The following is a 15,485-nucleotide window of genomic DNA, read 5'->3' as shown; positions in this document are numbered from 1 at the left end:
CCCTGCTCCATGGGTGTAGTTGGTGTAGTCCCTGTGTCATGTGAGACCTACCCAATAAATGTTTGACTGGACAGGGGGAGTCAGAAACCATCTGCACCAGGACTCATGAAAACCCACCTCTGTCTCTGCGTGTTTTGTGTTAGGCTCAAACATGTGGGCACCGTAGGTGCCATCATACCTAAGCGACATCGGCCTTCATCCTGTTGGGGTCATGACATAACAGCTAGGACATTCCTTGCCAAGCAGTGGGCAGAATTGATTGAACCTGTTTCTGGCACACTACCCGAAATAAAATTGATCCCATTGGAGCCAGAATTATTACAGATACTGACTCAGCTCCACCTGACGAGACATCTCTAACATTTTGCCATGGAAAACTGGTGTGTTCACTGATGCATTTACTAACAGGCCTTACTGTGCACACGAGTAAGTCATAAAAAAATGCATTCAACCTAGGTGAAACTCCTTCACTGGCAGTCCATATCATAAAAGTACTCTAGTATCCTCCTGATGTAATAATTACTCTACCCACCGCATTATGCCTGCAAGTTCAAACTGCCTCTCGTCTCCAACTTGTGGTCACATCAATTATCCGCAATTAGATCAGTGCTTTTTCCAAACATAACCGGTTTTGGAGCAGGAAGGAACACAGCACCTGATTTTTAGGGGTCCGACTATCTGGCCGGCAATATCACATGAGGCTTTGGCTGAAGGTGCAGCCTGACCTCGCTCCTTTGCAAAGGGAGCAGTGAAAGCTACCCCCACACGCCCCCTCATCCTACCTCCGGCTCCTCGCCATTCTACCTGCATCGTTCCGTTTACACCTGCTCTGTGCAGACGGTAAAACGAAAGCCTGTTGCTTCTCTGAACATGGACAAGGCGTGTGGAGTTGAACCCGGGAGATCAGCGTTCGAAATGTATTCTGCATTCCAGAGACACGTTCTGGTAACAGTCAGAACACTTTCCACGCCTTTGCCGTTTCTGTTTTCCAAAAGTCAAGCTTGTATTCTTGTTATTTTATTTCCACCAACATATTTGTGTTGTCCAAAATAATATAATATTGTATGAGTTCTGCTTTAAATGTTCATCACGGATACATCAATTGTACTTTAACTCGAATGTTGTTATTGCTTGTAGCATAAGCCATGCAAAATGCACTACTTTTCAAATCAATTTGTACTGCTACCTGATGCTGGCAGAAACAAAGCGGTTTTTCATGCCGCTAGCTCGATCAATATGAGGCCATTCAGCACAGCTCTATACGTGACATGGCATACATTTATGTAGTGCGACAAATCAAAGTTATTTTTTTTCTTTTTGTGCTTTTTCCTAGGTACATTTGTCATTATTGATTGCAGTAGCTGATATTAAAGCCCCATGCTTTAACCACTACCAGGAAAGCTATTTCTCCTCTTTAATATTGTTCGTGTGTTACCTAAACAAACTGCACCATGTCTGGAAGAGATACATTTAGAATCCAGGGCGTCAAAGTGCTATTCAATCATAACATTGGGATTATTGTGATATGTTTCTTCAAACGCAGGGTTTCAAAGATCAGATATCTGGAGCTTTTTAAAGAGTGTGTGCGCCCAATTCCAAAAGTAAACACTTGCGTAAGCAGCATCAGTGTGTTTTTTTCCAAACGGAAAACCATAAAATGCAAAAAGTTTTTTTTTTCAATATATACATATCACATCACAAATACATTGTATTGAGAGCAATAGAAATTTCCCATATTGGGCAGATATTCAGCTAGTATTTCTCTTCTGTCTTGGAGCTACATTACTTATCAGGTGCAAGGCCCCACTCTTCCATGCAGAGCACGCTTATTCGATGCACACAGCGACGAACGGGACGTGCTTCTGGATGAAAAAAGGCAAAAAGTACACGAATTTGCCAACGGTCGAGATAGCGCAAAAGTCACAACTGAGCAGGGGGTTCAAAATACAGATCCATCTACCCCTGTGGGCAGTGGACTGGTGGAGATTCAAGAGATGGCAAGTAACATCCAGCACTCTGCCTGCGGGGGGCGGGGCTTCCTTGGGTTCCCCCTCCCCCTCTTAAAGGGTACAGCAGCCGCATCACCCCCACGAGCTCCCCCCAGTGAGCACACTCAGATGGCCCATTTCCACCTTCTACAGAATAACAATGGTCTTTGGGGGTCACAAAATGTCCCGTGCCTCCTACATTCCGGCCTCGGGGCACCAAGGAGTCCCCGCCACATGACATTCTGTGACCAGCAGAGTTCACACTCCTCTGCCAAGGGAATAAGAGGCGTGTGTATACGAGGGGACTCGAGGGGGTCATGCTTTCACTTCTCACTGCAAACCTAGGGGCATATTATCAAGCCAGGCAATACAATTATCGCCGCTTTAGCGGCAGAAAACTGCCGCTAAAACGGCGATAATGGCCTTGATAATATGCTCTATGGAATTCCAATTGAAGCCCATGTTAAATGTGAAGGACATCTGGTGACCTGAAGGATGTGGTCCCTATCACGATAATTGAACAGTCTCGCTACCACAGGCCTAAGAGGGCTACCCGGATATGGGGACCCCCCGGCACTCTATGCACCCTCTGAAGTGAGAAGAATTTTGAGATCTTGTACTTTAAGATATCCGTGGAGAACCAGGATTCCAGGTAGAGCTTGGATAAGGTAATAGCACGCACGCGCGCTATGCTGCTGTAATTGTAGGCTGCAGCGCTGGTCATTTTTAAAATTACCGTTTTTCTATTTACTTTTGTTTTAATTTCAATTTTACCCTGTTTTTAACTGTTCTTGTAGCGCCCACACACCTGCACTTTAAATCGGGCCCCTCACCGCGTTTTGAGCGGATTTGTGATCTTTCTGCATTCGTTTGGCGCGTGGTCGCCATCTTGGGGGTGGCTAGTGTCGACTGTGCCACTTGTTGAGCGCTCTAGCGCTTATTACGCTCACAGGTGAGCCCTACTTAATGCTCGCTATATCCGCGCAGCGGTGACGTGCAGCGGTAGCGCCTGTCTCGCGCCGGAGTCAAGCCAGAGTCCTGCCCGTCTGCACCCGTCAGCGTCCCGGAGGCGCTCGGGGCGGCGGGACAGGCTCGGCCACCCAGCATGTGCCATACAGGACCACTCGCGCTGCGTTATACTGCTGGGGAGCTCCGCGCTCTCCTCACTGCTTCCAGTGGCTGCGGTACTGTCTTTCCTGGGCGTCACCGTGGTAAGTCCATCTGCCCCGGGTGCGGATGGCGTCCCTCCCGTGCTTTGCCTTGTTCCCCTGGCAATAACATCGCCAGTGTGGGATATCTCTGCATGCTATTAAACACCAGATCGGCGTGCAGACATGCACAAGACGTCTTTGAGCTTCTTGACACGGCTAAGCCACTGTGTCTTATGCTCACCGAGACATGGTGGGGAGAATTTTCGAATCCAGACGTCGCCATGGCAATTCCGCCTGACTATAACGTCTTCAGGAAGGACAGAGCGAAGGGAAGGGGCGGTGGAGTGGCACTGGTGGTGAAGAAAGGCACGGCTTGTACTATCCTGCCAGTGGAGGATATTCGTGGCTCGGAGTCCCTCGCTTTTTCTATCGCTTTGGCTCCGCATCAATCAGTCAAGGGATTATTGGTCTATAGACCACCTGGCCCACCCGGAACGTTCTTTGAAGATCTTGACTCCGTTTTAATGGGACTGGCCCTGAAAGCAGAACACTGCATCGTGGCCGGAGATTTCAACTTCCGGATGGATGATCCATCCGACGCGGCCGCTATTAAAATCTTAGAGGCTATGGCACCGCTGGGATTGCTCCCTTATCTGCAGGGGCCGACGCATGACAAGGGGCACACTCTTGACCAGGTTTTCTCGACTTCCCCTTTTGAGGTCCTAGAGATTATCCCGGAACTATGGTCAGACCATTCGCTGGCTAAATTTTCGATCAAAGGCACAGTTAAATCGGCTGTTGCCGCCCCACAGCAGCATGGTCGCACCCATAGGGCGTACCATCGAGTGACCCCTGAGATGCTGGCTCAGGCTGCCCTGGATCATCCCTGCCCCCTCTCTGGCGACCTGACGAAGGATTTGGAGTCCTTGCAGGCATGGCTTTCTGACAGGCTCAACGATCTTGCCCCGGAACTGGCCCCCCGTCTTACTCCTAAACGAGTTTCCGCCCCTTGGTTCACCGCAGCACTGTCGGCCAGGCGGCAGCAGTGCAAGGTAGCTGAAAGAGCCTGGCGGGTAAAATATGACTCGAATGCTAAGTTGACCTATAAGAGCGCGGTTAAGGAGTATCACCGGGACATTCGCCTGGGTAAGAAAGCCTACTTGGCAGGGAGGATAGAAGCTGCCTCCAACTCCTGTAAGGAGATTTTCTCTATAGTTAGAGAATTTATTTCTCCACGGACTAACATCTTTGAGGAGAGACCCTCTGACTCTTGGGCCTCTGATCTTGCTAGTTTTTTTACCAGCAAGGTCCAACTTATACAGGATTCTTTTCCATCGGCTGTACCCGTGGAGCGAATTAATTCTGAGGCCAACCGATCGCCCCCGGCTTCGCCAGGCTTGACGCTGGGCGTATTTCCACCTATATCTGCGCCCGCCTCTTTAGCACTTTTGGGCAACTTGAAATCGGGCTCGCCCCTGGACCCATGCCCTGCTAAAATTCTGGCGAAATTGGCCGAGGTGGTTAATCCATTGGCCAACCCGCTACTGAATCTCTCGCTGAGCCAGGGAGTGGTTCCGCAGGCTTGGAAGCAGGCAATGGTCATCCCGCTGCTCAAGAAGCCTGGTCTGCATCCAAAGGCCCCAGTCAACTACCGGCCTATCTCTCTGCTGCCGGCTCTCACGAAAGTTGTTGAAAAGCACGTGCAGACGGTGCTGTCCAATTTTCTAGAGTCGAATGAGATTCTGCATGCCACCCAGTCGGGTTTTCGCCCAAATCTCAGCACGGAGACTGCGCTCCTCGAGGTCTCAGAAACTATTAAAGGGGTTCTGGATACTGGGGGCAAAGCCATGCTGGTGATGCTGGACTTGTCGGCGGCTTTCGACACCGTCCCCCATGACGGTCTTCTCACAAGACTCTTTGAGATTGGACTACGGGGGGCGGTGTTCAGCTGGTTTTCCTCCTTTCTAGCGGGCTGCCGGCAAACGGTCTGGGCCTCGCCAGATTCCGCCGTGATGCCGCCTCTGGGAGTCGGGGTCCCTCAGGGCTCTATTTTGAGTCCGATCCTCTTTAATATCTTCATGACCCCTTTGGCGGCGTTGGCGGAGTCGTTTGGGGCCCGGATCGTATCTTATGCAGACGACACCCAGCTCCTCTTCTTGTGTAAGAGAGGAGGAGACTTTGATGGGGAGAGTATCCGGGATTGCCTTGGGGCTGTGTTTCAATGGTTTCAACTGAACAGCCTCAAGTGCAATTCCGATAAGTCCGAGGTACTTTTCTTTGGGTGTGACACGGAGCCAGACTGGCAGGCTTGGTGGCCTACCAATATGTTCCCCCCAACTTGTTCATCCCAAATGGCTAAGAACTTGGGGGTCAAGATGGACAAGGGGTTGACTATGAAGTCCCAGATCCTGGGGGTGTCGGGCACTTGCTTCGGCCTCCTTAGGATGTTACGGAGGTTTCTTCCCCTCTTATCGGAGGAGCACAGGAAGCTGACTGTGCAGGCCCTGATAGGCTCTAGGCTAGATTATTCAAACGTTCTGTACCTGGGCCTGCCAGAGTACCTGCTACAGCGGCTCCAAATTGTGCAGAATGCTGCGGCGAGAGCGATTTTTGGATTGAATAGACGCGTTAGTGCTGCGGGCTTGCTCCAGACCCTGCACTGGCTCCCAATCCGCAAGCGGATCGCCTTTAAGGCTTTGACCCCGACATACAAGGCCCTCCATGCGACGGGAGCTAAGTACCTCCAAAGGAGACTTGCCTTCTACCGACCGGCTCGCTCTCTGAGATCAGAATCCCTGTTTTTGGCGATCGTCCCGCGAGTGAAGAGAGTGCGCTTGGGAGGTCGCTCCTTTGGACTACTGGCGCCACAGCTGTGGAACTCTCTGCCTCTTACACTTCGGGGAGCCACCAGCTTACTAGCTTTTAGAAAGGACCTCAAAACCTGGTTGTTCACCCAGTAGGTCTTGTTTTGCTCGTTGTTTTCTTTCTGTCTGTGACACTTTCTCTTTTAATGTGTTATGTTAGTATACTGCAGCCTACCCTAAATAAAAGCGCCGGGACACTCTTTTTGAGTAGCCGTGCGCTCTATAAAAGCCATTTTAACATAACATAACATAACAGAGCTCCATGCTGTGGCCTTCTATACATTCCGGTCGACCCACTATGCATACATTGTTCCTGCGAGACCTACCTTCCTGATCCTCCACCCGGCTCTTTAGGTATTCCACCTCTTGCTGCAGAGACATGACCTTGTCTGTTGCCATGGATACAGTATGGCGCAGAGGATGCTAGTGCCGATTCCGATTCCTCCACTCTGTCCTTCAATTGTTTGTGATCTTCTCTCAGGAATCCCATTTCCACACATAGCGAGTCGCTCTTAGGGCCAGGTGTAGTTTTGATATCGAGTATCGCTTCCATCAGTTAATTGAACCGGTGTGAATGATCTGTGTGATCTGCTGGGTTTGAGATCACAGCCTGTGCAGTGCCCTCCACACCAGTTGCTAGAGTTGTTAAGTCAGGCAGCTGGGGTTGCACCCTGTCTGTTCTGGGTATACCCATTTCGTGGCCTGACCATCTGACATTGTGCGGGAGAGTACACTGGCAATGCTTCACAAATGCCTCCTGGTTACAGATGTTGGTGCCCTACAGGCAGTTGTCAATGGGATGGGCACATGGCCTGCTGAGGTCGCGCCACACAGTGCCGATATCGATCGGGTGCCCCCGCCATGCACGCAGCATGGCAGGCCTCATTGCATCTGCAGGGGTCGCCTCTACTTGTTGATGGGCATATGGGGGAGCACAAGCCTTAATTATAGTGTTGATTAGCACAATAGCACAGCAGTCCTTGTCGGGCCTCTTCTTTTTTATTTTTATTTATTTCATGGAAGCTTAGTGCCGGTTACCACAGCCCTCCTAATGCCTGGATTTGCCTTGTTCTCCCATTGGGAGATTCTGATGTTGGCAGTTCTCGGGGGTCCTGGAGTCTATTGCAGTTGGGAGCACCTATTGCGGGAGTCACATGTAGTCCTGTGTGATTGTATGTTGGTGGCACAGAGCAGGGTCGCAGCCAATGGGACACGGTGGTTCCAGGCCTATTATTCCCAAACACCGCGTTCAGGTACCAGTGTGTTCTGTCCCAGCACACCAGGGGGCACCGTGGTGTCAGGGGGATGCTGCACAATAGGCTTCTACACTGGCAGGAACCACCTCTTCTTGTTAATGGGGGAGGAGGGGGGGTAAGAACCTCCGCTGCGGCGCTGATGCGATGGGTGCGGTGAAATATATTCTCAGATTTGGGCCCTCTGGCGGAGGCCCAGCGTCGGTTGCTCGTGGCCCCCTGACTCCGCAGACTCACCTTTGCCCCCCCATGGGACTCTCCAAGAGCAATCCCCCACTGGGAATGGCACAGGGAGGCCCTGCAGTCCCGCGCGAGCCGCAGCACCCTCTACGGAGGTTGCGCACTATCCCATATATTGGCGGCGGGCCACTGGATGCCGAAGCCTCCGTGCTGGTTAGAGCCGCCTCTGCTTGTTGATGGGCGCAGGTGAGGAGGGGGGCACGAACCTCCGTTGTGGTGCCGATGCGATGAGTGCGGTGCTGATGTAGTCCGATTCTGGCCCTTTGGTACAGGTTCTGTGCCATGTGCCTGCGGCCTTCTGGCTCCGTAGTCCTGCCTTTGCCACTTCTGCGGGTCTCCTTAACAGCAACTCTCCACTGGGAGTAGCATCGAGGGGTCCTGCTGTGCCCCGCGAGCCACAGGACCCTCATTGAAGGTCATGAGCGATCCAGCACACCAGTGGTGAGTTGAAGGGTGTCGGCTCATGCTCAATGCGGCATCACAGCTGCGGGCCTGCACTCCATCAGTAGCGGCTCTCAGGCTTACATGTACACTCTCACATGTACACTGTTTCAGCGTATCCCGGGGCACCACAGTATCTGGGCGGCAGCGTACCATGTAGGTTCTGTGCCTAAGCGGCATATGCAAGTTTTATACATGATTCTTGGTGTGCCGGGCGTGGAGCTAATTACAGTGTGTCCGTACTCATTGTCATCTTGGCAACACCTCCCACAGCCATCTAGACTTGAGAGTAAGCTGGAGTCTTGGAGAATTAAATTGAACAAGGTCATTATTGGAAACCAAAGAGTGAGAAGGAGCTCTTGGGGCTTAGGGGCAAGCAGGAGCTTTGGTGATCTTGTGATGAGTGAGAATCTCAGGGCCCTAGTGTGTGCAGAGCACCAGGGGGGCTAACATTAAACAGAAGCCTTAGGGAATTCTCAAAGTAAAGATGGACTTCGCTTTCCTGGGTGTGCGCATAGCATTCGGTGTGAGGAATGCCATACCAGAGGCTGAGTAGGATTCCAATGTTGCAGCAGCCTTTGGAGATCTCTGTGTGCGCACGAGACTCAGTTGTGAGTCTGTATAGGAGCCTCTGGGGATCTGAAAGAGTAAATGAGCCTAAGGGTTGTCAGGGGGAATGGGTAGTTTGGGACCCACTGATAAATCGCAAGAGCCTCACTGTCTTAGGACAAGCAGAGCACACAGTTCCTTGAACGTGAATAGAAGCAAGACAAGTAAACATGATCCTTTGAGGACCAAATGGCCAATGGACTGTGAGAATCCTCGTGAATGAGCAGAAGCTTTTGGGGCCTACTACTGGCAGGGAGTGGACACAGGGATCTGTGGGTGAGCAAGGTGGAAGGAGATTCACGGACCTGAAGATGAACAGCCGGAGACCTATGATTGAGTTGCAGTGGAATAATAGTGTTTCTAGTCTTGACCAATGTTACTGACCCAAAAGCTGTAAATTGATTCTTGTATCACAGACTTCCCCCAAAATTAGCTCCTGTACTACTAAACAATAATTTATGAAAGGTCGAGATCCACAAATGCGGGCCACTTCTTTTGGGTGCCTGGGCATATTGTTGGTCCAAACGCTGCTCTCGTTCAGTCCCCCCATTGGGATAGAATAAATGCAAAATGAGCAGCCTCGTGATCAGCGTAAAGAATCAGCTGCACAAGTGTACAAACGAGTCCCAGAAGGAAGGCGAGAGAGGAAAAACTGGTACACAATGCCTTTTGTACTTTTGTGAAACCACCCCTTGGGTCCCTTGTGTCTGCTGCTATTTGGCCTGGTTTACATAAAATGCAACCGTGGGTTTAACAAGTGTTTATGTGCTAGTTAACACCATATTCCATGTTGTAAAGTAAAGGCAGTTCATTTTTTTTTATTGCATTGACAAAATACAAAGAACACATTTTGATGCACTAAAATAACACAGAGGGCTGAAAAAGAAATTAAGCAAAATAATACACCCATTCCATTTTTAAAATGGGGCTAAATCCGAACCTTGGCGCAAAGACAAGCGGGGTACTTTATCTAATACTGAACCCGCTATAACTAATACCATCATTCAATGATTTCAATGTCAGAAGCGACAGCTGATTTAATCAGTCGTGCATCGTGTCCCACGTGTAAATACCGCAGGCAGAAATATGAATGCATGGCATTTTTGTACTCAATTTTCAAAATGTTGTCCTTTTTGAAAAAATAGAAGCCGAGATTGGGGTTGGTTTTCCTTTCTAGGAAGCTTTTGGTGATGGATGGAATTCTTTTCTACTTCTGGCTTTGACACTTTTTGAGTTCAATGACACACTTTCCTTAAAGCTCGTCAAATTTTTGTTTTATTTTCATGCACTTCTAATGTATTTGCCGCTATAATTCTTTTCTGCAGTTAAGGTCCAGTAAAAATGTTCTCTACTGGAGTATGGCAGTTGTCCACGCAAAATTCATTTTTGAAATGAAAACAGACAAAGTTCATGAAAGCAATGTTTTACATTTCTCTGTTTTATTGGCAATATTAACACCTGCTACTACTATTTTGGCATACAGGGACAGAATGATTATTCCATACATGAACGGTTATTTGGGGCATATTATCAAGGACGGCGTTAACATTTTTGGCCAGGTTTAGCGGCAGAAAACTGCTGCTAAAGCGGCGATAATGGGCTTGATAATATGCCCTGGAGAATTCCAATAGAAGCCCATGTTCTGTGTGAAGGACATCTAACATAGGCTTCAATTGGAATTCCATAGAGCATATTATCAAGCCCATTATCGCCGTTTTAGCGGCAGTTTTCTGCCGCTAAAGCGGCGATAATTTTATCGCCTGGCTTGATAATATGCCCCTCAGTTTGGCTTGCTTTTTCATCAGTATTGAACCTTTGTCTACACCCAAAGTCTGGTTGGTCATAGGTGGGAGACCTGCATCAGATACTACTCACTTAAAATAATGCAAAAAATGTATTGCCGACACAAACGTGTGAAGCAATGTCACAAAAAGGGACTTGCACAACATAGCAGTATACACTGTGATAGCTCTTTGATAACGAGTCATCTGACATATTTGCTGTATTTAGTGTAGAGCAGATGTCATGTTTTTCAACGATCTATAGATCTTAGAAAGGTGTCTTTCTCCATTAGAATGTTGTCCTTCTCCACTCCTTTGTCAGCTTCCTGCACAACTACAATACATTGCTATTCAGTGATGCGTTTGGGAGTGAGCAGCCTTAACCTACTAATGCAAATGGGTCATGAATCATAAATCATGAACATAGATGTGAAACATGAACCCATAAAATTAGTTAAAACCAATAAAAAGAGACTGCATCAACATGCCTCCACTCACAAATAAATATCCAAAGTTGGATTAAATAGATAGCCATTCTACCAGATCATCAACTTACAAAATATCGTGGGACCAAAATATTGTAGTGTAAACATTAAGAACCCAAATATTGTGTAGGAAAGTTATATAGGTAAACATAGACTTACTATACGTAACTTCACTTATATGTTCCCTGAACGTATAAGTCTATACTTTCAAGGAATGCTAATATGGAGTTATTAATAATACACCTATATTATTGCCTCTTATCTTCCTAATGTTTTATTTCCAGAATACTCGACGCTCTGTCACACCACCAACAGAGATAATAGCTTGTGAAGGCACCGTTCCGGCACTTTACATATCTTTCCAAATATCTTGCTACTGAAAAATAACTATTTGATCCTTACAGCTTTCAACAAAGGTCAGTTTTCCAACCGTCAGTAACTCTATAAAATATCGTAGCATGCTTTTTAGAATTATTACACCTATTCATAACAGTAACATATAAAACAACTAGGATCTCTCCCAAACACCTGGGGGCATATTATCAAGACAGGCGATAAAATTATCGCCGCCTTAGCGGCAGAAAACTGCCGCTAAAACGGCGATAATGGGCTTGATAATATGCTCTATGGAATTCCAATTGAAGCTCACGTTAGATGTCCTTCACATTTAATATGGGCTTCAATTGGAATTCCATAGAGCATATTATCAAGTCCATTATCGCCGTTTTAGCGGCAGTTTTCTGCCGCTAAAGCTGCGATAATTTTATCGCCTGTCTTGATAATATGCCCCTTAGACAGTTAGTACACCCCTGCATATGTTACAAAAGTGAGCATGCTCTTAACAGATCATTTGCCAGAAAGAGAACAGTCATAGTGATCCCTAATCTTATCTGCCTCAGCTAATAGTTTTGCAGTTGTCACTTAGAAATAGGTTGTGGTAGTGTCTTTGAGATGATTCTAAACATTGCCTGAACTGAGCTTTGAAACTTCTTATGTGATAGATCCTGTTAAATAAACTCGATCAATTACCTACTCATGAATAAATGTTGGGCTATGTATTAACTATATAGCTGTCTACAGAATTGTCTCAATGAGTCCATGCCACCACACACCAACTGCAAACAATTTTTTTTAGGGGGGGGCATTCTTTAGATTGGTTTCCAGGAAGAAACTGTAAATCTGTTAATATTTTAAAAACCAATCCAGCTTTTGAATTTAAATAAAATGCTTGAGACCTTAAACATTATGCTGCTGAAATTTAGATGTGGAGTACATTCAATTGTGTCAAACGGTTATTGTAGTCAAGCGTTCTTTTGTAGTATCAATCAAACTTGAAACTCTGGTATGTTGAAACTTTAATAATTTTGCTACAAACTACACTTGAAAAATTCAAAAACCTCGAGTTATCCAAATGGTGGGATGGAATAACACTTAAGATATACATTGACAGTAAGTTGACCACTAGAGGATTATGTATTGTGACTTTTCCTAAATTTGTCTACTAAAATAGTGTAGGAAAGTGCATTTTGCTGCATGGTTAGCCCACACTTTGATACTGATGCCTAATGTGACTTTGAACTTTAAGTTCATTAGGTCCCTGCTAACCAGGTTCCCAGTGCCAGATTTCTTACCCAAACATTGTACTATGATTGGCACAACTTCAATTATCTCTGTAAGTCCCAAGTAAATGATATCTCTGGTCCATGGGGCATGGGTATTGAAAAGAGTCCTCTGGGGCATCAGCACTGGTTGTGCCACCCCAGGGAACCCTCACCAAGGCTATGCACTCTGCCATTGAAGGCTGCATGTCTTAGTGCAGAGAAATCTGAAGAGTCGACATGGTACACAGCCCTGTGTGCCATGACTCCCATACACTGCATTAGATATATGTAAGTTACCCCTACTGCAGGCCTTTAGCCCTAAGATAGGGTGCATTATATCCTATGTGAGGGCATATGAGCATGAACAGATATGCCCCTACAATGTCCAGTCTATTCTGAGATATTGTAAGTGCACAGTGAAGTCATAAAGAGTACAACATGGGCTGGATTCTTGTCATCATGAGTTTCCTAGCAACATGATGGCTTCACTGATTTCTAAGGTGTTTGGTACCAACCATCTTGTATTAATAAGTCCTCACTGATGCTTGTGTTGGATTTAATAATACATTCACACAGTAGACCATTTTAAAGGGTCTGCTGGAAGCCTACCAAGCACTGGAGTGGTCTATGACTTGGTTTCACCAGTGTGACACCACCAGACATGTTTCAGTCCTCATGGAGTGAGAGTCAGCACTCTCAGAGTACAGAATCAAAGCCTGCTTTGGGCGGAGGTGCTTCACACCTCATCCAGAATAGAATGGCCTTCCTGGGTGGGAAGCGTCAAAGGCGATGCCACCTTTGAAATCCAAAAAAGGAGACTCCAGCTATTGGGTAAAGCTAAGCCCCCTTTCCTGCATCTCTTCTGGTGGGAGGAATGGCAGGGACACTAGTTAGATTAGGAGGAGGATCCCCACCAAGTCTAAACCACCCCTAGTGTGGGGCAGATGATGTGAAACCCTTTCTTGAAATTCCACTATCTTGGGATGGTGGAGAAGCAACCTATTAGGGCTAGTGTTGTTTCTCTTCCCACAGAAAGTAATCACCAGAGGGTGTAGACACCCTTAAGGTAGTTGTAGTTAACCCAATGGCTACTACCTGTCTCCCCATGCATCGCTCCTAAATTCAGTATTTGGGTAGCACCCCAAGACCTAAACATCGGATTTGATGTAAAAGACAAGACCAGGATAAAGAAGACCCGGTGCACGATAAATGATGCCTTGCTGCAGATGATAAAGGTGCCAAACCCTGCCTGTTGCCTCCAGGACTCAACAGTCACTGCATGCTCTGTTGTTCTGAACCTGAAAGGACTCCAAAAACACCATAGCACCCCCAACCTTCAAGGAATTACCAAGAAGCTCCCTTGGAGTGAAGCTATCACTCCCCTGCACTCCGCAGGCATCGATCCCGTGAAGTACGATTTAATTTATCAACTTGCTGCTCCTCGATGACCTCAATGCAGCTGTGAAGCAAGAAAAGATACAACAGCTCCTGAGGTATAGGTCATATTCTCACTGAGTTTGGAGACACTAGGACCTCCCAGACCAGCGGCATACCAATACCCGGTGTGCCGAACCCCCAACGACAATCACCAACTCCCAAAGCACCTGTAGCAAGCACCCACCAAGGAACGTCATGGGACATTGAGGCACCCGAGCCCCACTTCCTGAGTGGCCTAGCTGTCCTGAGATCACCTCTCCAAGTTGGCTGCCCCTGATGGCGAGTACCACAAGACACATTATACCCGACTGACCTGTTCTCTCTGCACCCGGCCCCACTGGCTCCGGCACCACCTAACCATCTGAGCTCTCATGTTCCTCAAGCCCTTGCAACCTCCTTCCTTGAAAGAGCCCCGCTGGACTTACCTGTAAGTCTGCCTGTGCTGTGCACTTTCAAGTGGCCCCTTCCTCTTTGCACACCAGTTTCAAGACCCTCAGCACTCTGCCCTCGCTCAATCCGGGATGCTTCCAAACTTCTCCTTCTGCAAACTTTGGACCTGGTCCCAACATCAATCTAAAACGAGACGATGACATTTGTGAATGCATTGCCTGATTTTGTATGCATTTTTCTACTTTTTCTCCATTGTTCCCTAAAATGCGTAATCGCCCACAAAAGTGATATATTTTTGGAACTTTGCATAATCATAACTCCAAAAGTACTTACCTTAGAACTGTGTCCTTGGTCTTAGAAATTACATACAAATCAATATTATTTTTATAAATTGGTCTCTGATTTATTCTTGAATATGCGTCTCATTTAATGCCTTCTGAGTACAACAAATGCTTAGCACTACCCTGTGGTAAGCCTAACAACTCCCCACATTACCACAAAAAGAGCATTGGAATTATCTACTTTTACCTCTGTATACCATTTGGGGATTCAATGGACTCTGCACAGTGTACTTTATTTTAGTACACTATACAGAGAGCCAGCTTCCTACAAATAGCCATTTACTACAGGATTAAGAGGAAAGTTTGTGTAACAGTTTCGGGTCATGATAAACATCCTTATTACACAAGTCAACAGGAAATCGTCTAAACTTTTGAGAAGAAATGTGTAAATAGGGAAATGAAACGGAACAATTAAATCTGAAGTAGGCGACTGAAAAAAAGGATGCCATTTTTAAAATATAAAATATAGAAACACTAAGCCATAGTTAAGGAAAGCAAAATAAGAAGAATTACTGTAAATTATTGCGAGGACCTAATTAGTTTAGTATACTTGGCTTGTTCAGTTCCCCACTACATTGTTAGAGGATACAATATAAGTGGATGTTCACAATATAGTATAACAAGGCAAAATCAGTCTTAAATCTAGCTTTATACAACTTTGTGTATAAGGGTTAATTGTTTTGAAATACATGGCAATATATGGACTCTTGTACATGGAATTGATATTTATTCGAATACCCGTGACTAGCTTTGAATAAATATTTTGTATTGGTTACCTAGATATTCAATTTCAGAGAAAGATGGCTGCTACATTTCTTTAAATGTCTTAACTCAAAATGATTATTCTATTGGTTTTTTTAATGATCCACATTTATAATTTATTGAGCAATACAATCTTTTTTAC

Source organism: Triturus cristatus, chromosome 5_2 (genome assembly GCF_964204655.1).
Source record: "Triturus cristatus chromosome 5_2, aTriCri1.1, whole genome shotgun sequence".
Classification (NCBI taxonomy): Eukaryota; Metazoa; Chordata; class Amphibia; order Caudata; family Salamandridae; genus Triturus; species Triturus cristatus.
This window is presented reverse-complemented; position numbering follows the sequence as displayed.